The 24949-nt window shown below is 47.5% G+C and overlaps 1 long non-coding RNA gene across 1 annotated transcript; it reads right to left on the reverse strand.

Moving 5' to 3' along the window:
* LOC142435837 (uncharacterized) lies at positions 1-24949 on the reverse strand. The gene is made up of 3 exons (XR_012781610.1): positions 24873-24949; positions 1849-1936; positions 1-91 (listed from the first exon to the last, which is right to left on the reverse strand). It is a non-coding gene; the product is annotated as an uncharacterized LOC142435837 (long non-coding RNA).

Below are 24949 nucleotides of genomic sequence, written 5' to 3' on the forward strand. Positions count from 1 at the left end.
TCTTACCTCAATAAATGGGTACAGTTCACTCTTCTCCCTTTTCTTCTCTGTCACATACTTTGCAGCAGTCAGGGGAACAGAACTTACAGTCCTGAAAGGGATCCATGAGTGTTAGTCCAGGTAGACTAGAGAAACAAATCCACACTCAGATGTGTATAGGAAAGACCTTTATATACAAGAACAGTTGTATATTGAGAAAGCATTCCAGCCCAACCAAGATCAAGTCCATAAGTCCAATATTAGCCCATGTCTGATATCAATCTATAATGTTCTCTTCAGACTCATGAAACACCTTCAATGACCCCAAATGCAGGAAGATCACACAGGTCAGTAGTTGCAAAGTCTTCTGCATCCAGTGGTGGTAGAAGCATCTCAGCTTTGGCAGGGTCTCCATGTGGCTCCTCCAGTTCCCAGGGCATGGGTTCTATCAGTGTGGTGCCATGTGTCTTGTTAGTAGGACATCTCTCAGGGAATGAGCAGAAAGATAGTCTCCTGCCTCCAAGGAGGAAATACCAGATTTCCCAGAACCCTGACGGGAAGGCCAGGCCCACAAAGAGGCCTCATTGGCCATAACCCAATAGAGAGACTAGAGTCTACCCCTTCACTCTTAATCCTCTCAAGTCCCAAATTGACACCAGATTGTATAACTACAACAGACCACCCCTTGTCCATTTGACATTTTCACAAAATTCTTTAGCCATATATAATTTCAAAACAATAATAGAATCATATCAGTATCTAACAGTATAATATGAAAATGCATACATTTCACTCCGTGCCACCCTCCTTTAAACATAATATTCTGTAAGTGATGAAACAAAAATATCCTATGCTTAACAATTGCAGGTAAGGTACACCCACATATTAATCCTATAATTCTATGAATATATTCCAGTATCTATGAAATCTTGTAAGCTAGCCACTTCACGCCTTTATCTGGCCCATTTTGGCTATCCAGTTTCTCTACTGCCTACTTCCATCAACCCAGTGCTCTGAGGAGACAATCATATTCTTCAATATAAAGAGTCTTCATGCCAGTTGGAACCTTGTGAAGTCCACATCCACAAGAAAGTCAAAGCAGGACAGTTCGTCTATACAGTCTGCAGCAGTATATACCAGTGCACAGGCTCAACATTCTTCTCTTCATCTGGTCGGGTTCGGGTCAAGTCAATGTGGGCTCCCTCTCTTGGCCTCACCTCAGTGTCCATTGGTCGCATTGCCTTTAGGCCTTGGCCCCATCACCAATTCTCCACAACTCTAGTCCCCTCAGAGTAGGTCATGGACTTCAAACGAGTCAACCTGCTCTCATCTTCTTCTCTACTGCCTGTAAACCAGGTCCACGAGTGTCAGTGGTCAGAATGAACCCGCTGCTCTATTGCTGCTATTCTGCCACTTTCACTCAACAAGCAGATCCAGGTGGTCACCTAGCAATCATTTCAGGCTTCTACAGGCTCCCTTGAATGTTCAGTACTAGAAAGGAGTTTCTTCAGGCTTTGAGATTTTTTTCCAGTTTCTGACAAAAACCACTATTCAAAATTCAAATATTACAAAAGTTCCCTTTTAATGCACATGAAGCTCTTCCTCACAGTGGGAGCAGTGCACAGAAACGGACCTTGATGCTGGGCTGCTCTGTGCGTGCTTTGGTCAGTTGGGAGCTGCTGATTCACAGATTCACTTCACGTGGATGAAGATGCTTGTTTGCTTCCCCGTGAGTTTATCGCGCTTCAACAGAGAAGAACCCTGTTCTTGGGTTTTGCCTCTGCCTTGCTCCTAGCACCGCTGGAATAGAAAGATTACAAATGATTTTTTTGTTGTTGTTTTAAAAAACAGAAAAGAAATGCCGTGTACCTGTTAGGTAAGTAGAGGCAGAACTGAGGGTGGTCGCTGTGCATGCCAAACCTCCTCCCCATCACAGACAGTTGAAAGCTGCTTCAGGCTGGAAAGATGCACACATTTAGGTCCTTGTGACAGGAAGCAGGTCAACCTGGGCGGGCCCCCATCTAGACCAGGTGGGCTTAATTCAGTCAATGGGGTCAAACAGTACCGTCAGCCATGCCTACCAACAGGGTATGGGTGGGGGCCTCCCACCAGCTGTCATGCAACCCAGCGCGCGTGGGCTGTCCAGTCCGCCCCCACCCCCCACGAGCATATTTGCCTCTTCTATCCTTTATAAAGTCACTTGGATCACAAACTAGGTTTCTGCGTCAATTGGTTCTTGTGTGAAGCCAAGGACAGAGGTACATTTCTCCCAGAGAGAGCCCTCACATAACCAAATCAGATTATAGCCTTCAGTGTTAGGGTTCCAACGAATTTTGGGGGAATATCTCAAGTGGTAGTGGTAAGGACACAACTCAATCCATATTATCTCTTTATTTTGCTCAGCCAGATGCTTGCCCTTTGAGCCTGAATTGTTGCAAGGCTTATTACCCCATCAAGTGTTCCCAGAGCAAGCCCTAAATGGGCAGTAGTCACACACAAGGAAGATTTGCAGGGGACACTGTTAAGAATGATTAATGCTTAAGTGTTCCTTGTCTCCCCAAATGTACCATCTGGCAGAAAATTTCTTAGATCTCTCTCCTGGGAGAGATATACCTCAGCTCTTGAATAACTCTCCTGGTCATAGACGTCAAATTCCAAGCTTTTCATCCAACATTCATAAAGCTAAATAAATGTTACATAAACCTAAGTTCTCTATCTTGGATAAGACAAAGTAAAACCATGACTTGAGAAGGTTTTCATTGAGGACAGAGACAACTTCAGATATTCTAAGCCTATGAAATTGGTCATGATTCAGGCAACTTGCCAAGGAAGCAGGTAATACCTAGGTGGGAGGTGGAATGAATAAGAACTTGCACTAAGATTCCATTCCATCAGGTGCAGCTGGTGACTTTGGAGGCCCAGAGCAGGCAGTGGGAGAGAGAAGACCAGAGCAGGGGAGGGATGTGATGAGCTGGAGGGTAGAGGGAGGGATTATGTGTTGTTCTGCTGTCACCTCCCACCCCACTGTGACCCTTTAGTGATGTGGGCCCAGGTTTGTGATGCAAGTGGTTTTGAAGGCAGAGGGGACTCAGAGTGCTCAGTTGCCTGAGTGCAACCGCTGTATCCAGAAGATGGAGGAGATTCTCTTTCTGCTGGAACAGAAAAGTGCTTCCTGGCTGACCTACCAATACCCCACCTGGTTCACTGTTTTGACCTTGGGCATCCTGTATGGAGTGGGTTGCTTCTTCCTGGTCCTCCCCTTCCTTCCAAATACTCCACCTGTGCGACCACCCAGGAAAAGGATAAAGGTAAGAAATTCTCAACCCAGCCATAGGAGAGATTGATTTTTCCTTGTTTTATAAATTTTTCCTTTCGTAATTAATTTCCTGATAGGGGAAATCTCAAGAAAGAAGAGACCATCAGCCCTGGCTTTGGAATGTTGATGAGGGCTGGTGCGTCCTTACTCACTGTTAGGACTTTGTTCACTGCATTGATATCATTTTATCCTTGCCGGCTTATGTTGATTTTCATTATTTCTGTTGGCTTTCCCTGTTTGTGAAGCACAGGAGGCATGGATGCATCATGATCATGGACACAAGGGTTGACAGAGTTGCAGGTGGAGAGATCTCATGGCAGAGGGAGGGATTGTGAGATCAGCAGTGTGGAGAACTTCCCCATCGGGAAGCTAGGGAGTGAAGGGGGATTGATTTCAAGACGAAAAAATGAAGGAGGCCAGAGGGGACAGAGAGCTTTAGACCTGACTGTGATTACACAACTCCTTTTGAAGGCAATTTAACCATGGAGGGGGGGGGGTGTTGTTCTAAAATGGATATGGTAATCATTGATTGTACCATTGCCCTTGATCTGATTGAACGACTGAACTATTGACTCGTATGATATGTAAATCATTTGCCAGTAAGATGAGCATTCAAAAATATTTCTCTTTGAAGATCTCAGACCTTCCATCTCTAGTTGTTATAGAGGGCAATAGGTAAAAATCCCCAATATAGTGACGCAGTGGCTAAGGACTAGATGACTAGACATTTCAAAGGGCAGCTCTCATCACTGGGTCCTCAGTCTCTTTCCTTGAGCTCCAGTCTCTGGGCCAAGGCTCCTTTTCTGTCTGGGCTAATTGAGAAAGCATGGCTGACCCCGGGGAGGAAGTGGTCAAGGGCTGGCCCAGAGCTTCAGCCTCCATAATCAAAATCTTGCCCACCAGAACACTGAGTGCTGAGAGTGTGTGCTCTCCGTGAGCAGAGGAAGGCTGACGGAAGAAATGCACTCTAGGTCTCACACAGAAGCTGGTTTCTGGGCTTTAGTCATTCCATGGAGATTGTCATTCTTCTAATCACCAGTAAATGCCTGCCGTTTGTCACAAAGAACAGATGCAGGATTGGATTCCAGCCTGACTTCCTCTCTTGTGCCCCAGCCTCAGGTGGAGACAAGGAGAAGCAGCAGGTCAAGGGACAAAGGTGACGCTCTGAAAGGTAAGGTTCTGCCCATTCAACCAAGCTCTGTAAGTTCTCCTGTCCCCTCCTCTGCAGGATGCCAGTGGCAACAGCCCGTCTCTCTCAGGTAATAATCCTGAACAAAAGGATACTGTGGATGGAAACAGAACCCAGATATTTCCCAGATGTACAGGAGGGGCCTAGGATGGGATGAAGGCTGGCCAAGGTAGGACCCAGTAGGGGGCAGTGGGGGTGTCAGGAGCAGATTCTGGTGGATTTGGAGGTGGAACATTGAGGGGTAACTGCGATAAGCTGTGTAACTTTGCCAAGGTTCAGATTGCTCACTGAGACCCCACAGACAATATTGGAAACCGATGCTCCTTGAAATGCCAAAGCACCTCCTGCCCGTGGGAGTAAGCTATCATTTGACCTTGAGCTCTGGAGAGTCCAACGTCCTAAGTGCACAGCCCGTGTGACATTCCTTTCGGTCCTCTGGGAGGGCTGCACCATAACGGTTCTCTTGATTTCCAGTTTTCCGAAGCTTCCTGCAAGAACTATATGGCGCTCAGAACCTGCGTTTGCGTCTTAGGCAGAAGTAAGTAACCTTCCTGCTTCACCGCGGGGTGCATCTTCCAACCAGGGTGCCTGTGTGGCCTCGGGCTGCAGAGCAGCTGGGATGCGCTGGTTTGGGGGACACTTTCAGGGATGGGCAGAGAATGACAGGAGTCCCGGGCAGTGGGGTGGGGCAGGAAGAGCAGGCCATCAAGGCTTGGGGAGGGGCTGAGCTTGCACCGACCCTTGCTAGCCTGCTAGGTCTCTTGCCCCTTCAGTCCTGGCTGTAATCTGGTCCTTCTGTCTCCTGCAGCCACTTGGGAAACCCACTTGACACTGGCAGCTTTGGTCAACAGAAAGCTCAAGCCCTCTCTGGTAGCTGGCGAAATAGAGGTACGGCTGAAGTCCACGTCGGTACGCGCGCCCCACACGGTTCTGCGGCTCATCCATTCCGGACACCTAGGTCTCAGAACTCCACCCTTCCACGGGCCCAGATGTGCATCTCAACTTCTCATGTCTTACCCGCCTTGAGTCAATCACCAGACTGCGCACATTCCCATGAACCTGACAGTCTTTCACCCACACCACTGGCTCTTCCCTCACCCAGTGCCAAACCCCCGGATTCAAAGGCCTACCTGCAGCCTCCAAGCACTCTCTGGGACTCACCAGCCCCGCACCCCACAGGGACTCATTCTCAGAATGACTTGTTGGCAAGGCCCAGGCAGAGCCCATCTCCACACAACCGCTGCTCCACACCTGCCATGGCAGCCATCACAAGTCAGGATCCCACAGGCCTCCCTACTGCCTCCCCACCCCAGTGTTGGGCAGCTGCCAAGAACTTACAGCTTCCCTCCTTGGAATACTTTGGGTCTCTGAAAGAGCACTCTACCTGGCACCCCCAAGAAGACACCTTTCGGGAAGGACCCACAAAGAGGCAGGGGGAAGTAGGGAGGCCCACCTTGCTCAACCCCAATGTCCACAAGCTGCTGGAAATAGAAATCACAAAGGCAGAGAAATGGAATATTTGGGAAGAAAAAGGAAAGGGTGTATCAGAATACCATCTGCAGGCCTTAAATATGTTGAAGGCACTCGATGGGGAGCAGATCACTGCACTTCCCCAGCCCTTCTGGAATGCCAGCATCAAAGCAGAGCAGATACCCAGCGCTCAGAAGCATTTTCCACAAAAATTCAGTGAGTTTTTCTGGGGTCTACCTTTTCTGCACAGCGAGTCTCTGGCAGCTGCTCTCAGGGTCTCTGGATCCACCCTAGAGTTTCCCACTGTCTTATTTAATGAAATTCCTAATGCCTTACCAGCTCAAATGCAAGCTAAAGAGTACCCACTCTAGTTGCAACGTCACTCCTTGCCCTACACTGAAGGCCGATTCCAACTTTTACTTCCAACTGCATGCCAAGCCCAGGCCCCACCGCCGGCTACAGTCCTGAATCCGCCCGGTCCACAGCCCCGTGGCTCACTCGCAGTACCTTTTCCTCCTCCTCACAAGAGTCCCTGTGATGAATCCTGTCTTACCGTCCACACTAAGTCCCAATCACGCATTCCAAATTCACTTCAACAGCTGGAAAGCCATTTTTTAAAGAAACAACAGGAAAGTGAGAGTTCTTTACCCTTTATGATACCACCACCCCAGGAAGCTTTTTGTCTTCGCAAACCCACTCATCCCCAGGACAATCAGAAGGTCCAGACCCCAAAGACAGACCCCAAGCTTCCTGGCTGCTTGAAGCAATCGGAGCTCCACCGCCAAGAGAACTTCCCTCAATTGCAGGGGCCCCTCGGCAATGGGACTCTTGAGTCTCTGACACTAAAGCAGCCTCAGGAAAAATGGCCAGGGACTTGTCTGGATATGAAGCAGCCCGAATGCTCCTGCTCAACACCTGGAGACAAGCAGGGGAAGAATGTAATGAAGACGGTGTCCCCAGGAAGATGCACACACCCTGGACCATCGCTTGCGTGCTGCAGAGCCGGTGTCCAGCTGAGGAACAACTCGGTCAATGGACAAGGGAATTACTTGAGGAAAATATCCAAATGTAATCTATCTCTCTGTGGATCAGGAAACTACTGCCCAAAAGGAACTCCGGGAGCCGACTCAAAGGAGTTAAGTGATTTGAGGATACACAAGGGGATTAACGCAGGAACTTACACCCTAAGGGGTCCAAATAAAATCCTACTGGAAAACACCCTGAATGTCCACATGTGCAGGAAGGTGGAGCAGATTAGAAAGGATCAGATCCCTGGCATTGTTTGCCGTTCATGTCTTGCGACCACGCACGCTTTGTCTATTTCCCTGACCCACCCACATGTTGTCAATGTGGCCTCCTGGGGAGAGCTGGAAGATCTGAACACAACGCAGAGCCTTTCCTTTCTCAGCCCGGGCACTCAACAGGTGCTGGACTCGCATATCGTAAGGCTCCAAATGAGGCAGAGGTGGTGCATGCCCCTCAAAGTCCTTGAGCCCACAAACCTCTGTAGGACAAGAAAAGACAACGCAATGTCCTTTCCAAAGTCCACCTGCTTAGCCACCCCTAAGTATTGAACTAACCTAGTAACTGAGGCTGCCAAGGTCCTGGGAGAACCCTGTCAGGCAGACTGGGGAGAGAGAGTGACCACAAAGAAATCAAGCCCTACCCTGGAGAGTCCTTTTGCTGATTGCTCCCCTACAGAGGAGCCTGTTCAGGGAACCCCAGCCTACCCCCCACTTGATGACAGTGGATGCTCATTGGCCCTCAGGCAGCCGTTTCCAGCCTTCATGCCCAGTATCCTTGGCAGAACCTTCCAGAATGAAAGTGTCCAGAGAGAGAGCCTAGAGCAAACCTCAAATCCAGTACTGACCAGCAAGGGGTCAAGGAAAGAGGGTGCTAGTTGTGCCCCAGGAGGCCCCAGATTGGAAGTGAACTCTGAATGTCCATCTTCAAGAGCCAAAGAGACAGGGTTGGTGGTGGTCAAGAAGTCCTCTTCAATAGAGCTAGACGATAGAGACACTTTCAAAACCAGTGTGCTGGCAAAATCTCAAACCAATGATGTGGACCCGGGGGTGCTTCGAGGCTCTAGGATGTAGTAAAAGTTTCCTGCTACCTGGAAAGTGTGCTCCAGTTCCTGAAAAGCCAAGCCTTACAGCACGAGTGTGCAGTGAGATTAAGCTCCAGGTGGAGGTAGAGGCAGAGGATGGTTCTCCATGCTGTCCTGTTGACGGGCTCCTTCAGGACTGCACCACTGATGTGCTCACTGCCACCAATGTTTTGCCTTCTCAGGTGGTCCATTGCCGCCCCCAGCATTTGTTCACTGGGGATAAGCCAATATGTCAAGGGCCAAGTGGCTTCGTGGTGGCTAGAGCAATTTACATGGGGCAGCAGAAGCTCAAAAGCCCCAACCTTCAGGACCCCTCGACAAGGAGAAGGAAGGATGCTGTTCCCACTGACAAGAGGGAGACTCATAAATGGCCCAATCCAGAAGAGCATGGAAAAGGATTAGCGGGAAGAGGCATCTCCCAAGTCTGTGGGTTAAGCCAGCCTGTGCAAGACAAGGCATTGGCTGAGTGCCTTGAGATCAAGTCCTCACAGCTCCCACCAGAGAAGGGACAGCTTCCTGCTGAGGGCCACAGCAAAAAATGGAGGAAGCACTTTGTCCAGTGGATTTGCTCCAGCAAAAAATCTACAGGACACGGTGATCCTTTGCAAAAAGGAAAGCCCGTATTACCCTGTGGTCACAGCCTTGGGCCCCTTCAAAGACAACCAGTGTCTCCTAACAAGGTCACGGAGGCTCAGGTGCTCACGACAGATGTTGGCCAAGTCCTAGAGGGGACACCAGGCTGTCATCAGGAGTATCTTGCGTCAACGTTATGTCCACGAAAAGAAGCGCAGGCCTCAGTTAATGGATGTTCCTCCAGCTGCAGGGCTCCTTTCTTTGTAGAACACAGGAGAGTGGCAAGTGTGAGACCCTGCCTCCACCAGGCGATACCTGACTGCCAGAGCCTTCCCACCACGAGCACCTGTATCAGGGTGTATCACAAATTTCTGTCTGTTCAGGGGATTCAATATCAGAAGCCACACTCAGGCATTGCCCCCCAGGGTGTTTGTGTGCCCAGTCAGCTTGCAGCAGCAGAGGCGGAGGAGGTGGGCTTACTCCAGTTACCCTTACCACTGCCCACGTCACTGTCTTCGAGAATATGTCTTATCTGGCAAATTAGAAGACGCTTCTTCTGCTCTGATTAGTAGGAAAGTATCCATGCCAGCCACTTTAGCCTGTTCTGCACAGGCTAATGGCTTCTCTCAGCCATGATATTCATTGTTCCATAATAGAGATTTTCCCCCTCCTACATTAAAGTGTGACTTCTGTGCTGCATGGCGGGATCTAGAGGGGGTGTCATGTGTGTTAGTCTGTGTAGACTAGAGAAACAAAATTCACACACTCATATTTTATGAGTTTTATATAAAGGTTAAGTGAACATTGAAAAGCATCCCAACCCAGTTCAATCTAAGACCACCAGTCCAATAGTATCCCATGTGTCTGACACCAATCTACAAAGTCCTCCTCACAATCCAAAAACACACGGGGAGACAATGACTGCAGGAGGAAATTGTAGTCCGTGCGCTGGCAGGTTCTCCATGAGGCTGCTGCAGAAACCAGGGCTGCAACAGGGTAGGTCCATGCGGCTTCTCCTCAGGGATGTCCCAGGAAATGAGTCTTTCCAGCTGCTTTAGGGACCTAACAAATGCATATCCACCCTGGTGGCACTATCAGAGAGCAAGAGACCAGAAAGGCTAGGCTCACAGAGCCATTGATCTCCCTGCCCTTCAATTAACCCCACATGAGTTCATTGACGAGGTTGGCATAATATACCTTTAACTATGTTAGATACTGCGTCTCCTTCTCTGAGTGCTAGCTCTGACTTCTCAAAGGGCAGGGCTCTGGAGGAGGTTTTCAGCAGTGTTTCCCACCCACTTCCATCCCAAGTTCTTCATTTTGCACCTCTTATGATTTATGGTAACACCCCTACTGTGAAAACCTCAGAAGGTCCCAACACAGTGAAGAATGTTCCCTGGTGCCATTACTTTGTCTTCAACGTTATGTGGCTGCAGTTGATAGGTTTTGAGAGGCGCAATCCAGCCAAGAAATTCCATCGAGGGTCCAGAAGAGGTTTAGACCAAAGTAGCGTCTCATGGTACCAAGCAGGCATGAGACATGTGGCGGCCTGTCTAAGTCCCACATGTGCATTTGATGAAGGCTGCCAAGTTTGGCATGGAGGTTCCGCCTCAATACACCTGTCACAAAATGTGAAATGACATCTTTTGCTACCTTTGCCTCTCTCCCAGCCTAGGGTAACCTCCAGGATGGAAGTCCCAGGTCTGACACATGTGGGTGGGAACTGCTAGGGAGGCTGCCAGCGGGGGACTCTGCTCACCCACTGCACCAAGGGAAAATCCGGTTCACAGCTCACATGCCTTCCTCTGTATATAAACCCGGAGAAGGAGCAACAGCTTAGGCTGAGTGGTACAGGATGAGCGTCTGTGTAATAACCACTAATGGTTAGGCACCATGGACACAGGGTAGGGAAGGATACAGTGAAGAAGAATATGAAGCGTTGGACGTAGCAAAGGGGGCCAAAGAGCATGAGGATCCCCAGAAATGACGCAAGACACAAGCGGAGCTAACACAGGCTTACAAAGGGGAATCGGCCAGGTGCTTCACCCCAGCTTTAGCTAGCTGCCCCCACAGCAGAACTTTATCTCCTACAGAGAGCACTGGGTTGGATAGCAAAGGCACAGCTTTCAAGCAGGGAAGGTTACTTTCTCAATACTATCTTTAGTGGGGCGACAAACTGTTATTTTACTTGATTTCCATCTCCTGACTGGGGGAAGGATGAGTTGATAGCCAGGGTGGGGTAGAGTGGGGATGAGTCAATAACAGGGTGCCAGGACTCAGGAAACATGACCCCAGGCTTTTGGGCTTCACACATGCATACACACACGCGTCCGCGCTCTAGGAATGTTCTCACGAAACATGACCCAAGGCTGGTGGTCTTCACATGCACACACACGCGTGCGCACACACACACATACATGCTCTAGGAATGTTCTCAGCAAACATGACCCCAGGCTGGTGGTCTTCACACACACACACACACACACACACACACACGCACACACACACACACGCTCTAGGAATGTTCTCAGGAAACATGATCCCAGGCTGGTGGTTTTCACACACACACTCACGCGCACACTCTAGGAATGTTCTCAGGAAACATGACCCCAGGCTGGTGATCTTCACACACACGCACACACACACACACACACACACACGCGTGCACGTGCTCTAGGAATGTTCTCCGGAGAGAGTGGCTTCTAAGGACTGAGTGCTGCAAAGAAAGTCACAACTGGGAGCAGCCTTCCCTTCCCCTAGAGACTCCTGGGAAATCAGGATGTGCACGGAGATTAGACATCACCTGTCTTGATAAGGGAAACCAGTTCAATAGTGGTCAGTGTTTCCTCTGTGCTTCTAACACAGGGTTTTATTTCCTGGGCACCAGATTATAGAAGAAGGCAGGAGGGCCCCCCAAAATATGATTAGTTGATCCGCTAGAGTAAATTCTCATGTGCTTAAAAGAACACCCCTGGTGGGCCAGGGTTTACTGTTTACTGAACTAAACAGTAAAGGATGGCGAGGAAGACATCCACTGAGCCTTGACCTCCATGCCTCAGTCAGGACACCAAGTGTGTGTGTGGGGTGGGTGGGGACTGACACCAGTGGTGGAGGAGGGAAGTGGACATAGGCCCCAGAGACTGCTGGTACAGCAGCATGATGTTGTTTCTGGAGTCCTGATTGTGCCAAGGCAGCCTCTGGAGTGACTGTGGCAGTAAAAAAATCAGATTCTTGATCTGCAGAGCCTGGATCTGGGGCCTCTTGGGTAGCAGGTAGCTTGGGTGTGTTCCTAGAGAGAGTGAAGAGCTGGACACCGGACTCCCCGCTGCTGAACCCTACCGTTCGTGCTAGGTAAGTGCACGGAGATGGAGAGAAGACCCTGAAAGAACAGCAAGGGGTGCATGGACCAAGCCCCTTCCCTTTCCCCTGCCACCAGGTCCTCTTATATGGTGCTGTGAGGTCAAACAAAGGGAAGCCCACTCAGACCTGCAGAGACCTCAGCGAAACAACTGCCCCCCACCCCCCACAATTCAGCAGACATCTCACAAGGACACTCACACATACCCGAGAGAGAAACCTCACACACATACTTCCTTGGAGACTTCCAGAGACACTCAGAGGCCTCGCACAGAGACTTCATATGAAGTTCTCAGCATCCTTTATGGAGACTTCTCAGAGACCCCACAGGGACCTCACACAAAGCCCTCCCACATAGCTCACTGCCAGCACGGGAGAATTAGCAGCCACTGTCCACCCCTGAGCTCCTGGAAACTTTCACACATTGTCTGCAGTGCCCCCCATGCTTGTGCATCTTTGTCCTCATAGCCTTGCTTGGGAACAACAGAATCACAAACTGCACGTAGTTGTGTGCAAATTTTTTCCACTGAAACGTTTTCACTAGCCTGAACTCTGAAGTGTAGTTTACAATTGAAATACAAGTAAAACTGCCAACACCAAATGAGAGTGTGATTTTAGATGGTGTGCAGTCAAATGTCGTACGCCACACTTTTACTTTTGCTTCGGACAAATTCTCTAATTGGTGGGGAAGTGACTGACTACTTTGGAAGCAACAGAACAGTCCATCAAATGGGCTTCAGGACTCAAATATATAAATAGACATCTGATCTGAACTCAAACTCATTCCCCAAGGGGCTCATGAACCTAATTTTTTTGGAAGAGTGAAGGAACCCACAAGAAAATAACAAAATGTACATCACATTGTGTCTGTCTGGCTTAATTTCTCAATGAAACAGCTGTCATATCTGAAGATATTCAGGGCAACATTCCTTTTATAGCTCTGTCGACATAGTTAATATGATTTTTCTGTGAAATGTAATATTTCTAAGTTATGCAAAGTCCTAATGTTTATCTACCACAACAAACTGATAATATTTCGAAGGATGAAGAAATAGATCAAGAAATAATAATTAATGAAATACACATTTTCAGGTAGTACCATTTACAATAGCCAAGCGTAAATGAAAATATCTATATCTATACTTGAATAAAAAAACAACAGATTTATATGAGGAAAACTACAGAAATTACAAGAAATCAAGTGTGACCTCAGCAAATGGGATAATATCCCATGCTCCTTGACCAGACGACTCAATGTAGTACAGTTATCAGTTCTACTCAAGGCACTAGACAAGTTTAATTCACTCCTGATAAAATTACCCTCATCTTTCTTCAAAGAATTGCAAAACCACTGATTACTAACTTCATATGGTAAGGGCATAGGTCAGGGGTTGAACCTACAAACTTCTCCTTGGTAGAAAGATAAAACTGTTCTCATAAAAGACTTGTAGGCTGGCTTTGAGTTGGAATTTTGGGGTCATTTAGGATTTTTTTGTGGCATGTGATTTTTAGGGCTTTAAGGTCATTTGGGGTCATTTAATTTTTTTGCGCATTAGGGTGGTTTGGGCTTTAAGGGTGTTTTATAAGGTTTAAGGGAGTTTTTAAGGGATTTAGGGGTGATTTTTTGGAGTGTATAGGTATTTTTTAGCAGGTAGGGGTGTTTTTAGTGATCTTACAGGGTTTCTTAGAGATTTTAGGGTATTTTAAAATATTTTATGTGTTTTTCCCCAGCATTTTATGTTTTGTTGGGGCTTTCATGTTGTCTTCAGGGCATTTATGTGGTTTTGGAAGTTCATGGTTTGGGAATCTTCTAGGGATATGATTTGGAAGTTCCACATGTTTTGGGAGGCATTTAGTGTGTTATTTGTGGCTTCAGAGTGTTATTTGAATTTTAGGGAATATTATGGCTTTTCAGACATTTTAAGGCTTTTAGGGTGATTTTAGTGTTTAAGGGTGTTTATTAGGCTTATATGTGTTTTTATGGCTTTTAGTGTTTTGTTAAAATTTTAGGGTGCTTCTTAAGGCATTAGAGTGTTTGGGGGGATTAGGTTTTGGTTTTCAGGGCTTTAGGGTTTTGTTGGATTATTTTTTGCTTTCATGGTGAATTCATGTCTATTAGGCTGTTGGACTTTTACAGGGTTTTATAGTGCTTCGGGTTGCTTTGTAGGGATGTTCTTGGGGTTTTAAAAGACTTTTAGCGTGTTTTTAGGGTTTCACGTGTTCTTTATTTTGCGTTTTAAGGCATTTGCATAATATTAGGGCATTTATTATGTTTTCGGGACGTAAGGAGTTTTTTTTAAGACTTATGGCGCATTAGGGTGTTTTAGAAAGCCTTTTACCATGTATTTAATGGTCTTAAGATGTTTTAGAGGGTCTTTAGGGGTGGTCTTAGCATTTTAGAAATATTTTAGACGTTTTAGGGTTTTTAAGGCATTTATAGTGTTTTTACGACTTTTAAGGTGTTTTTAGAACACACCTGACAGGTACACACTATTTCAATCAGGCTCTGGTTAGTGCCTCTCAATCAATTGGTGACATGGGAGTCTGGATAATGGATTACCTTTACTCTGCAGATGAGAAAACTCACTCAAAAAGACACAGGTGTTGACCCACAGGCACACAACTGGTTAACAACAAAGACATATTCACAACCAGTGTTGGGAGCCAGAGCCCTAAGCCCCACATACCTGTCCCCAGCCGAACAGTCAATCTATCCTGAACCATCAAATGATCTGAGCAGATCCTCCCACCCAACTCACCTTCCCATGCCAAATATTTTATTTCAGAAGGTGGCAGTGAATCTGCAGCTCTGAGAGAGGGACATATCTGATCGGAGCACATGGAGCAGATGAAGGGGGAGGAGGGGAATGTGGAGCACATCCTGGCACACCAGGACTTGAGGATGATGTTCCCACTCAGAGAATCCAGTCCACATAGAAGACCACATGGCCAGCCCCACGATGAGACAAGACACCCCTCAAAGACCCATAGCCTTAGAGGGGACAACACTGAAGACTCAGTGTGGGAAATGCGCCCGAACTAATCCTGCCACACCGAGGCATAACACTAAGGGGGTACAGCAGAAGAGCAAGAAAACGAAGCATCAAGGTCCCCAGGGAATGCCAAAGGATGACTTTGAGGCCAGTACTTGGTACACCAACAGACTGGACTGGAAAACACTCTTAAAGGCCAACAAACCGACCTTGAACTAACGATGAGCCACTTCTTTCTTGTTGAGTTGTTTTCATTCATTGTCATTGGATTTTGGTTGTTTTGTTGCTTTTAGTGCTTGGTTTTGCTCTGTCTTGTTTTGTGTATGTTATTACATCTACAGGTCTGTCTAAATAAGATAGGCTGGACGAACAATCTGGAGGAGAGAAAACAGGACCAACACTTCTGGGGAGACATGGGAGAGAGGGAGGTGTGGGGAAAGGTAGTGGTGTTAAGAAACCCAGAGAAAAGGGAAGAACAGGTGATGCAAATCGGTGGTGAGGGGGATGTAGGAGGCCTGGTAGGGAGTGATCAAGGGAAATGGAACCAATGGAACCAAGAGGAATTACTGAATTACTGAAGCACAAATGAAAAGTGAGCATGGCAGTGGGCCCAAGAGGCAAATCAAAGGGAATAGAAAAGTAAGCTAGGAAGCAAGGGTCAATTATAGAGGTTTAAAAAAAGGCATGTACATATTTAAATATATGAGCATGGGGAAATAGATCTATGTCCCTATATTTATAGGTTTTGTATTAAGGTAGCAGATGGACATTGGGCCACTGCTCAAGGACTCCCTCGTTGCAAAAATACTGTTCTATTAAATTGGCATTCTATGATGCTCACCTTCCCTACACGATCACTGAACACAAAGCAGGTACATAAGCAAATGTGGTGAAGAAAGCTAATGGTGCCCAGCTATCAAATATATAGCATGTGAGGTCTTAAAGGCTTTAAGGAAAACAAGCGCCCATCTAGCTTAGAAGAAACAAAGCCCACATGGAAGAAGCACACCAGCTTGTGTGATCATGAGGTTTTGAAAAGATTTGGTAGCAGGCATCATCAGAACAAAAAAAATCTTATCATTGCGAATGAGCGGGGAGTGCTGGGTACAGACACAAAACCCATTTACAGTCCTCTGGACATCCCTAACAGAAGGGTGTCAGGGAGGAGATAAACCAAGACAGGTACCAGATAATAACGATGAAACACAGCTTTCCCCTAGTTCCTACATGTTTCCTATCTCCCACTATCATGATCCCAATTCTAATTTACAAATCAGGCTAGACTAGAGAATGTACACTTGGACAGATAGGAACAGGAAACATGGGGAATCCAGGGTGGATGAGCCCTTGAGGACCAGTGTTATGAGTGCAGACTCGGGAAGGGTGGAGGGAGGGTAGGTTGGAAAACGGAAACCGTATACAGGGATCTACATTTAACCTCAACAGAAAAGTGGGTGAAGGAACATCAGACAGTGCAAGATATGAGAAAATAATTAGTAAATTATCAAGGGTAGCTCGAATGGAGGGGGAAAAATGAGGAGCTGAGGCCAGGGGCTTGGGTGGGGTGGAGAGTGGATATTTTGAGAATAATGAGGGCAATGAATGTACAAATGTGCTTTACACAACCGATGTATATATGCATTGTGGTTAGTGTTGCATGAACAATTTAAAAAAAGGTCTGGACAGAGGGCACATGCAAGGATGATCTCAGGCTGGATTAGATCAGCAAAATCACCTCCTGGAGTTGCCTCACCCTGTGTCTATTCCTGAGTCAGGCATGAAGCTTAGGGCCCATAGTCCCAGGAGCTGGACAGGGAGGGAGGCGGGGTTCTGAGGTCATTCCATAGGGGCAATGGCCCTCCTGTCCTGCCGGGCCCACCCTCCTTTGTAATCCTGCTGGCTGGAGCACGGCTTTCATGGAGTCCACACCATGGGAGCTCTACTACTCATGGGGGATTGGCAGGAAGCCTCTGCTTATGCGCACACACCACCACCTAGCTGGAGGATCTCTGTGAACAAAGCCTGAGGCAGACAACAAGCCCACTAATTGATGCTGTAAGAGATACAATCAGCATCCAGAAACCTGCAACTGGGAGTAAGAGGCAGCATACTTGGCCCCAGCCACTCCCACTGCCATCTTCAAGGAGTGACATTCTAAAGCAGAGGGTTTTCAAAAGGCACTGCCAGGACTGTGGAATGAGCAGCTCATTTGTGGACATGGATACTGTGTGATCCAGAAGTATTACCTCTTCCTTTCCATTCAGGTGAGACAAAAAAAAGTTCCAAATAGAAAGCCATGCATCTAAACAGTATCCAATAGCCACTCATGTGCAGTGCTGCTGCCTCCAAAGAGCTTTCCTAGGTTTTTCTCTCTGTGGACAGATATACCATGGTCCTTGGCTCTGCATGAGAAAGAATTCACGCCAAAGCCAGGTTTGTGATCCAATTGTGTTTTAGGAGAGATAGGGAGGCATGGTAGGCAACCCTGGTGGACCCCAGTGGCTGAATTGAATTTACTTGGCCTAGGTGGGTCAATGTGGGTGCAGCACCCACCCAGGTGTACCTGGCCTTCCTGACTGGAAACCTGGACCTCTGAGCACGCTCGGTGTGCCACTCTTTCCTGGGTGGCTAGCTTGGGCTCTGAGCATGTATCATGGACAACCTAGTCCCTATGCTAGCTACCTAAAATTTACACCCTGAAGAGATATGGACCCAAATCTTTGGGGTACAAGGCGACGACATCTTTAGGTCCTTCCTGCTGGCAAAAGGGTGAAGTGGGGCTTTGGGTCCATACCCTTTCTACTCTGCTGGGAGGGGTTGTCCATTCAAGTCTAGGATGGATAAGGTTGAGGTGGTCCAGGAGATGGTGGTCCTAGAGGTGGCACACTTGGTTCAGAGGGCTTGGTAACTTGAGAACTTCTGGAAAAACAAACAAACGGACAAGAGGGTGAACAGTTTAACTGAGACAAGGCTAGGCTTGTGAGGTGGCAGTGCCCTTGAAATTAGGTGAGTGTCACAGGAAACAAAAAAAATCTTAGGATTATCAGGCATGTGTGTTTGTTCGTTCTAAGTATAGGCACGGGAGTAAAAGCATCCACAATTTCCCCAATGAGGGTACAGGGTTTGGGAACTACTGGGTGCACTGAGATCACTGTTTCATTTATGATCCTAATGTTTGGACCCACTGCTAAGAACCATGCTTCTATTTAATCCTATTATCCCTCAATTATTAACTTTGGTCAAACAAATTTTGTTTTCATTAATTACTTTCATAGTTATCTATCTATCTATCTATACACACACATTTAATTGAATGGAATGAAAAGGTCATGCGTTATAGCGTTAAATTGTAATATTGGAATACTACAGCGGGAGTCAACAGGGATCAAAAGAAAGTAAGTGTCTGAGTCATTTTTAATTTTCTTGGCTTCAAATTGAATAAAAGACTTGTAAATTACCCAGAGACCAAATTCCCATGGTGCCTCCTGCAACGGGTAGAATGTTCAGGGATGTTTCAGGGCTGGGAGATTAGTAACCCCTAAGTCCAGGATCCCTTAGGGCAGGGGTCCTCAAACTGTTTACACAGGGGGCCAGTTCACTGTCCCTCAGACCGTTGGAGCACCAGACTATAGTTAAAAAAAACCAAACTATGAACAAATTCCTATGCACATTGCACGAATCGGCTACTAAGTAGGACATGCAGAGGCAGCAAAAACACCCTGAGGGTGGGATAAGTGTCGTCAGGCCACATGTGCCCCACGGGCCACAGTTTGAGGATGCCTGCCTTAGGGGTTCCTGGGTGCACTGGGGATGAAGGTCTCTACTGCTCCTCAAAAGGAGAAATGCTGTAACTTCTGGCATTTCGGCCCACTTTCCAATCACTTTACAAAACTGTTCCAGGTGAATCAGGGTTAGAAGGGAAAGTGTACCATTCTCTGGCCACCATTCTCCTTTCTCAAATAAAGTTGCATAGTGTATCAGCTTTTGTTTGTCTAGCCTCTGTGTCAACTCTATCCCAATTGGACAGGATTCATGCAAGGGGGCAATTCCTGAGTATGAAGCTGCTAAGTCCCATCTAGAAAGCACAAAAGAAGGCTATGTAGAGCTTGCTGCCTCAAGGTCAATAAACCCCACTTGAGAGCGAGCCCTTTATTGCCCTGAATCTGTTGCCTCAGGAAGATGCCCCAGCAAGAAGTAAGGGATCAAAGACAACTCACTGAGGGCGACTTTAAGTCCAACCATTATTCTAGACAAGCTAGGAGAACCACTGCTTGGAATGGCCCCACGGCCCTCCAAGATGCCTGCTGGCGGGAGCAGACTCTCAAATCTCTGAAGGGAAGGGGCATCTGGAAGCTCAGGGAACCTTAAGGGAATTGGAATTTCTGTCTGGAACATCGTGGCAGTGGAACTGTGTAGTAAGAGCTTTCCCCAAAAGTGCCTTAAGCAGCAACACTGAAAGCCTAAAGGTAACAGTTACACAGGAAGGGTTCCATATGCCATTGGCCTAAGCCTGGGCCACGGAAAACCAGCCTGTAACAAGGAACAAACCTACACTGGTAGAACACTAACACTATAACGCCTCAAGTTTTAAATTCAGGAAATAATTTTAAACATTTTTATTCTTTACTTTCATAGTTATCAATATGTATATATGGCATTCAAATATATAAAACGTGCAATGTTTTTGAAATGTAACCAAATTGTCACATTGATAATTTATAAGTTTGGTACTAGATAAGTTTCAATTAAATGTTATAAAAATGTTGTGCTGGGCATTATAGGGCTAAAGCAGCTTGTTTGAAAAGCCAGGAGAAAGGGAATGGAGGGGAAAAGGGAAATATTTGGCTCCCAGGACAAGGCAGGGCTAACTCCCAGGTCTATTCAACCAGCTCCCTAGGCAGTGCCCTTCCACATGTTTGGGCTGGTGGGCACCATCTTGGCCAGGGTCACAGGCCCCGTTTCCCCATGGCCACAATGGCGGCTATATAGGATCTCTGGGAAAAGCTTAAACAGCCTTGACAAGAGTGAAGCCATTATGAGCTGACAGAAGGCACCATGTAAAGTAAATAAAGTAGCTATGAACTGTAAATGAACTAGCTGATATAGGGGAGGTAGGCTGTGCAGATGTGCCCAAGGGAATGTCCCAAAGGATATGGATGCTCAGAAGATTCGCGAGAGCGACCAGAGCAGTCTTTGTTCAACTAAGAATGACTAACTGCAACACCCTGCTTCTCTACTCTGCCTGCTTGCACACCTGCACATTGCAAAAGTATAAAAACCTTTGGACAATTAGACTGGGGCTGCTCAGGAAAAAAAAACTTTTTCTGTTGAACTTGCCAGCGGTCGGAGTAGTTTTCTTTCTGGGAATGGAGAGTGGCTACAACATTTCGAGGTGCACCGAGATCCAATTGCCACTGTCTGGGCTTGCTTAGAAAGGAAACCTCCTTAACAGGAGTGCTCTCCCCAGAACTACGGATTTCTGATTTCTCTAGGCCAGGGGTCCTTAAACTCTTTAAACAGGGACCAGTTCACTGTCCCTCTGATCAGTTGGAGGGCCGAACTATCGTTTCAATAAAACTATGAACAAATTCCTATGCTTCCTGCACATACCTTATTTTGAAGTTTAAAAAAAACACACAAACAAACGGGGCACAAACACTCGGCGGACAGGATCAAGGTCCTCGGCTATCCGCATGTGGCTCACAGGCTATTGTTTGAGGACCCCTGCTCTAGGCGCTCACAAAGAGAATGTAGTTTCAGCCCTAAAGCCTGGAGACTCCGCAATTTGTTTAAAGGTGATTGGACAGAAGGAGTTCCTAATTTGCCCATGCAAGACTCGTTTTCCCTTCCCCTATTTCTCAGAGTTCATAGTTATGTTTATGGGGAACCAGGACATCCCTATCTGATCCCTAAAATTGATGCGTGGAATGACATTGCCACTAATAAGCCAGCATAAACAAAAGACTTACTTCCTCCTGCAACAGAAAGGGTTCTTGTTTCAAGATTTCAGGAAACATGGCAGGACCAGAAAAAAAATAGACCCAAGGTCCTAAAACCACTAAGGTGGAGGCTGCCCTTCCCCAACCCCTCCCCATACCCCTCTGTCTCGGCTTTATTCCTTTTTGCAGGAAGACTCTGGGAGTGGGAGAACTAGCTTACGACCCTTCATTATCACTGCCACCCTGTCAGGTGCATGGGGCTGGAGAGAGAGAAATACTCATAACTCCTTTCTGAGTCCACACCCCAACATACACTAGGGCTGGTATGGGATCTCGACCGCCCCACCCCCCAAGAAGGATGATTTGGCAGCAGCCATTCTACACTCAAGGCAAGCAGCCCCAACACCTGGGGAAGACCCCTGAGTCCCTTTTTGGGTATATATCCCCTTGTATTCCAGTGATTTGTATAATTGGAATCAACAAAATCCCTTTTTCTGACAAAGCAGGTCTGATTCCTTGATAGAAACGGTTTTCCATATGCATTAGCCCACCTCCAGAAATTGCCAGCAACTTCTCCAGGTGCTGTTCACAACACAGGTACAGTAGCCCTGCCAGAGAGAGGCCCAGTAAGCAGTCAATGGACATGATGGTCAGACAGCAGGCACTCCCCATGTGAGGGAAACTCTTTTTGCCACTGCACGAAAAATGTGAGATCCAAACTCCTTGCAAGGCACAGAAGGCCTAACCAGGTATCACCAGTTTCTCTTGCAGGCCCTCAGTGGAACAGCTAGAAAACCTATGAATTTATCTAAGGTCAGTGAGAATTTTCAGGCTCTTACAAGAGAATGTCTGCGTGCCTTTTTAGAGTGACTGATGGAAGCCTACGGGCTTTATATCCCTAACGGCCTGGAGGCCCCGAGAACAGGAGGGCAATAAGTATTGCCTTTATTACTCAGTCTGCCTCAGACATGAAAAAGAAGTGGGAAGGGTTTGACGGGAAAAATCTTAGTGATTTGGTACAAGTGGCTCAGCGGGTGTGTAACAACAGAGATGATCCTACCACGACAGAGACAAAGAAACTAGTTAAAATACTAGTAATTGCCATGAGAGACCCCAGAGACTCAGGAAAAGGAGAGCATGGCCCACTTACGGAGAGACTGACCTGAGGGCACTGCCAAGCCATGGGGCAGGATCAATGTGCCTACTGCAGGAAAGAAGGACATTGGAAAAATCAGTGCCTTGAATACCCCAGGAGAAGCAGACAACCCTCCAATAGAGAGGACGGGCCTCATCCACACCTAGAAAATCCCAAGCAAGAGACAATAATGCTTGAAGAAGCTGAATGAAGGTGTCAGTGCTCTGTTTCACTTGGTCCCCAGGATCCCAGGCTAACTGTCCAAGTAGGAGGCCAGCCAGTCAATTTCTTAGTGGACACAGTGATTACCTTCTCAGGTTCAGAAAAGAGTACAGGCAAATTGTCAAAAGGAAAGATTTGAATTACTGTCAGCATATGATTGCTTCCAAAAATAACTCACACCAGAAGATTTGCATGGAGGTTAGGTGGGTTTCTCAAGACATCATGATAAAAAATATCTGTCTGCCCTTTGTCCCAGTTAGCCATATGATTTTTATGGCACTGGCCCCTGGCTTGGCTGTTGAGCCATGGAAACTGTTTTTGCAGGACGTGAGGCGGTGGCCTGTGGCCATCAGTGGAAGGACAAAATCTCCACAGTGGTCTTCCTGCTTCAATATGGAGCCACCTATATCACCTCTCGGACATTATTGTTGTCCTGGGCTCCGAATCGCCACCCCAGGTCTAGAAGGCACCTAACAGATCCACACTATTTGAATCAGGCTCTGGTTAGCCCCTATCGATCACTTGGTGACATGGGAGTCTGGACAATGGAGTACCTTTACTTTTCGGATCAGAAAACTAACTCAAAAAAACACAGGTGTTGACCCAGAGGCACACAACTGGTTAAAAACAAAGCCAAACTTACAACCATTTTCTGGAGCCAGAGTTCTGAGCCCCTCGTGGCTGTGCCCAGCCGAGCAGTCCCTCTCTCCTGGACACACCAAAGATCTGAGCAGATATTCCCCACAACCCCTCCCAAAGATTTTATTTCAGAGGATAGCATTGAATTTGCATCTCCTGGACAGAGACATTACCTGATCAGAGCACACAGAGATGAAAGGGAGAAGGGGAGAGTGGAGCACATCCTGTCCCACCAGACCTTGAGGATGATGTTCCCACTCAGAGAAGTCAGTTCACATAGAAGACCACATGGCCAGCCCCACGACGAGACACAACGTCCCTCAAAGACCCATAGCCCTAGAGGGGACAACACTGGAGACACAGTGTGGGAATTACCCCCAAACTGATCTCGCTACACCGAGGCATAACACTAAGGGGGTACAGCAGAAGAGCAAGTAAAAGGAGCAGCAAGATCCCAAGGAAATGCTAAAGGTGGACTTTAGGGTCAGGGTTTGGTGCCCCAAAAGACTGGACTAGAAAACACTTCTAAAGGCCAACACATAGTCCTTAAACTGTCTATGAGCTTTTCTATCTTGTTGACCTTTGTTTTCTTTTATTGTAATTGGATTTTTGTTGTTTTGTTTATTTTGCTGCTTGGTTTGGTTCTTTCTTGTTTTTGTGCATGTTATTGCCTCTACAGGTCTGTCTAAATAAGATAGGCTGAACGAACAATCTGGAGGAGAAAAAAAAACGGAACTAGCACATCCTGGAGGACATGCGAGAGAGGGAGGTGGGAAGAAAGGTAGTGGTGTTAAGAATTCCAGAGACAAGGGAACAAAAAGTGATGGAAATCGGTGGTGAGGGGGATGCAGGAGGCCTGGTAGGGCGTGATCAAGGGTAATGTAACCAAGAGGAATTACTGAAACCCAAAGGAAGACTGAGCATGACAGTGGGCACAAGAGGAAAATCAAAGGGTATAGAAGAGTGAGCTGGGAAGCAAGGGCCAGTTATAGATGTCTAAATAAAGGCATGTACATATATTTACAAAGGGGCATGGGGAAATAGATCTATGTCCATATGTTTATAGATTTAGTATTAAGGTAGCAGATGGACATAGGGCCTCCGCTCAAGGACTCGTTCATTGCAAGAACATTGTTCTATTAAATTGGCATTAAACGATGCTCACCTTCCCTACACCATCACTGACCACAAAGCGGCTGCATAAGCAAATGTGATGAAGAAAGCCGATGGTGTCCAGCTACCAAAAGATATAGCGTGTGGGGTCTTAAAGGCTTGAAGGTAAAGAAGCAACCATCTAGCTCAGAAGCAACAGAGCCCACATGGAGGAAGCATACCAGCCTGTGTGATCACAAAGTTTCAAAGGGATAAGGCAACAGGCATCATGAGAACAAAAAAATCTTATCATGGAGAATGAGAGGGGACGGCCGGGTATAGACCCAAAACCTATTTGCAGTGCACTGGACATCCCCTTACAGAAGGATCTCAGAGAGGAGATAAAAGAATACAGGGTATGAGACAGCAAAGAAAAACACAAATTTCCTCAAGTTCTTTTTTTTTTGTTTTTTTTTGCGCACCCCGCGGGCGCCCGGTGCCGCCCCCTCCCCGGTCCCGCGGCGGCGGCGGCGGGTCGGGGCCGGGGGGGGGGGTGGGGGGGCGGGCGCCAGGGGAGGGGGCAGACACCAGGGGCAGCGGTGGCGGCGGCGGCTCCCGGCGCCATCTTGGGCTGATCGATGAATTGAACAAAGAGGATCAATTTCCGATCAAGCGAGTTATCAATGGGGGCCGGGGAGTGAGAGGGACTTGTCCCCGAGTCGGCCCCGCTTTCCCCGGCACCCCCCTCCTCCCCTCCGCCGCGGCTCCCCGGCAGCAAGGCAGCCCGGCGCCCCCCAGGGAGGCCACGACCGCCCGCAGCCCCCACCCCCGAGCGAGAGGCCGAGAGAGGAGAAGCCTGACCTGCAGCTGCTGTAAATCAAAGCGCTTCCAATATTGGAACATCGATCCCACATTGGCCGCCATCTTGAGACGTATTG

Source organism: Tenrec ecaudatus, assembly GCF_050624435.1.
Source record: "Tenrec ecaudatus isolate mTenEca1 chromosome 2 unlocalized genomic scaffold, mTenEca1.hap1 SUPER_2_unloc_11, whole genome shotgun sequence".
In the NCBI taxonomy this organism is placed as follows: Eukaryota; Metazoa; Chordata; class Mammalia; order Afrosoricida; family Tenrecidae; genus Tenrec; species Tenrec ecaudatus.